The sequence below is a fragment of the Temnothorax longispinosus genome, chromosome 4, assembly GCF_030848805.1.
Source record: "Temnothorax longispinosus isolate EJ_2023e chromosome 4, Tlon_JGU_v1, whole genome shotgun sequence".
Taxonomy (NCBI): Eukaryota; Metazoa; Arthropoda; class Insecta; order Hymenoptera; family Formicidae; genus Temnothorax; species Temnothorax longispinosus.
Genome location: NC_092361.1, coordinates 10,703,823 through 10,707,007, shown reverse-complemented (window position 1 = coordinate 10,707,007; position 3,185 = coordinate 10,703,823). Strand labels below are relative to the sequence as shown.

At 42.7% G+C, this 3,185-nt stretch overlaps 1 pseudogene; it reads right to left on the bottom strand.

Annotated features, from left to right (window-relative positions):
* Positions 1-977: 977 nt before the first annotated feature.
* Positions 978-2,893, bottom strand: LOC139812093 (18S rRNA (guanine-N(7))-methyltransferase pseudogene; annotated as a pseudogene).
* Positions 2,894-3,185: the final 292 nt, after the last annotated feature.

Sequence of the window (3,185 nt, the reverse complement as noted above, 5' to 3'; positions counted from 1 at the left end):
CCATGCGAAACATGGGTACATGTATAATCAACGGACATTCATATGTATTTCAACTTTTATTTATTGTATTACAATTATTAATAAAATTATATAATTTCCTTCATTCACGGTCGTACTCTATTCGTATCCTGCGCCGTGACATGTCATAAGTACGTTCCGAGCTCATGTGTACCAATGGGCCTGCTTAGACTGCCTAATTCTCTATTAACATTTTATGTCATATTTTGAAAGGTTTATCTATGGTAATTTCATAAAGGAATCATTCCGCCGCACATGATAAAAATTGGAATACATTATACGTAGAGTTAAAAATGTAAAGATTTTTGTATTAAATACATTGTCATATTTATATTTAACAGACTGTTAAATCTACATATAATTTCTGCAAAAGTTAACGATGTTACAATCACGCCAATATTGTTCTACTGCCCTAAAAAATAAACAAAGTTTTATATATATTGCATAAATATACATTTCAAACATAAAGAAACGAGTAAGAATTAAAATAACAATTTTAGCCGAATAAATATATTACAAACTTCTCTCTACAACTAATTTTGCATGTGAATATCTTAATGGGGACAAAAAAATGATTTGAAAATGTTTTTATCAATTCTTTTACAGACTGCGGAGAGGAGTATTACAAGATAGCATGTGGTGCAACAATAAAAGTAAAGTTTTATGGAAATGACCTATCGGATTCTACAAATACAAATATCCTAAGAAGCTTTGTGAGCAAGGAAGTTATGGTGCTAAAATATTTTATTTCTTAGCCAAACATATGGATGGAGATATCAACAATAACGTAAAATACCAGTGGTTGGATCATGAAAAATTAGAAAAAATATTTCCGACTGGAGTACAACAGAGTATTTCACAATTTATGTTTACGTAAAGAAATAATAATAATATAAAATATGAACTCATTCTTTGATCTCTTATATTAATATTGTCTATTATTACCGTAATATTAACATTATAATTAGAGAAATATTTAAAATAATTGCAAATACAAAATAATAAAATAACGGACAACGAGAGGATCAAACCTTCTTGAATTAGCGACGGTTTGTCTATCTTCGTTCTCTACGCCTAGTGCCTTTGGAAGCGGAGCAGCTCCTCCGGTCATTTTAAAACTAAGAACATTTTCTTTGCTTTTGCGCTATTCAGAAAATCGACAACCACACCGCCATAAAAGCCAGCTTTTGTGGCTTGTGCCGTGATTAATTCAACCTGTTCACCGTTCTCTGGATAGAATTGTAACACTGCTCTTGACAGGCATGCATACAACGTTGAGAAGAAACGATATAAACGTTTTGTAGGAGTGCGCGAAGTTTTGCTTGCATAGCACAACCACTGAAGCGCAGAAGTACTGACAGCCCCATCAAACGTACCAGCTTTAAATGGCAATCCTGACCGGCCGCGGCGACTACTATCTCCCAAAATTAAGTCACCATCTAATTCTTATCAAAAAAACTACGTCTAAAAAACGCCTCAACTGTTAATATGATTATATATCAAGATATATATCGATATATATTCTTAAAAATATATAATATATAAATATTCTTAAAATATAACTGTATCGCACCATAATCAAAATACCAAGCATAGTTGAAGAGATGTCCACACCTATCCATACGTGTCCCTGATCTTCCAATACACTGCCACTGAGCCCTGACCCACAACCGATATCCAAAAGCAAGCAGCTCTGATCTTCAGGTAGCACAAGAAGTTCTATAGCACGTTCACACATCTGTACTTAAATTTCTATTATACGAGAGCTACAAAAACATGGATTTTATTATAAAGATTAAAACAACCTGTCTTCGAAGCGCGGATCGAGCTCGCGGTTGGCCGGGGTTCGAAGGAGGTGCGGAGGAAGCAGACGGATGGGCGAGGTTAGCGAAATGAAGGCGCGTCTCGGTTACAAGAAAAATAGTTGAATTTATTCTATGACAATTTACAATCTACGCTTGCGGCATTTACAATAGGTCGATGCGTGCGAGGCGACGTTGGTTCGGGTCGCGGGCGGCGCGGGGTAACTCGCGGTATGTGCGGGGCGGAGCCGCTGCTTTTGGTATTCGCGCGGACCGAATCGCGTGACGGCAGGTGTCGGCAACGGGCGGCGCCGGTTTCCCGGCCGGCGCGGCCCGGAGCGCGGAAAAATGGCGCGAAGCGCGGCGGGCGATATGGATCGCGAAGCGTGGATAACGCGGCGGAAGCGGGTCGTCGGCGAGACACACTCGGCGAGGGCAGAGAATGCCAGAGGCGCTCTACCGTCTTGTCCGGGCAGGCTTCGGATGACTGGAAGATGAGAAGCTGGTCCTTCGCCGAGACAACACTCGGTGAAGACAGAGAATGCGGAGGCGCTCTACCTTCGTATCCGGACGGCTTAGGGTGATTCAGATAGGAGCGAAAAGCTGGTCGCTAGCCGAGACACACTCGGCGAAGACAGAGAATGCCGGAGGCGCTCTACCTTACGTTCGGATTAGCTTTCGTGCGGGAATTCAGGATCGGTGTTGTCTGGAAGACGGATGATCGGGAATCGCGCTCTGTGCCAGCGACGCGGGCTTTTATACGCGTCGCGGCGACGTCGCGGCGGCCGTCGCGGCGTGGTGGGGGGGTAACGACGGCGATCGCGAGCGCCGGGCCGGTGCGGCGGAACGATCGGGGATCGCGGCGCCCCGACGCCGTGATCGCGTTCGGCGGTCTTCGGCCGCCTTCGGCACCGCTCGGCGCAGTGAAGCGGTTGCCGCGTTTAAGTCCATTCGCGGGACTTCCTAACGTATGAGATGATTAAAAAATACGCTGGGCACATCGTGCCCGTTCTTCACCCCGCGGGTGGTCGGCGGGGTGGTCTCGGCGTGGTGTTCTTGCCGGAACGATGCATGTTTGGGGGTGCATCGTTACAAGATATAGTAAATATCTAGGTAATTCGTATACAAATTTCATATAGACATACCCATCTTTCTACAATTAATTTTGCATGTGAATATCTTAATGGGGACAAAAAAATGATTTGAAAATATTCTTTATAAAGTCTTTTACAGACTGCGGAGAGAGTATTACAAAATACATGTGGTGCAACAATAAAAGTGAAGTTTTATGGAAATGCACCTATCGGATTCTACAAATACAAATATCCTAAGAAGCTTTGCGAGCAAGGAAGTTATGGTGCTAAA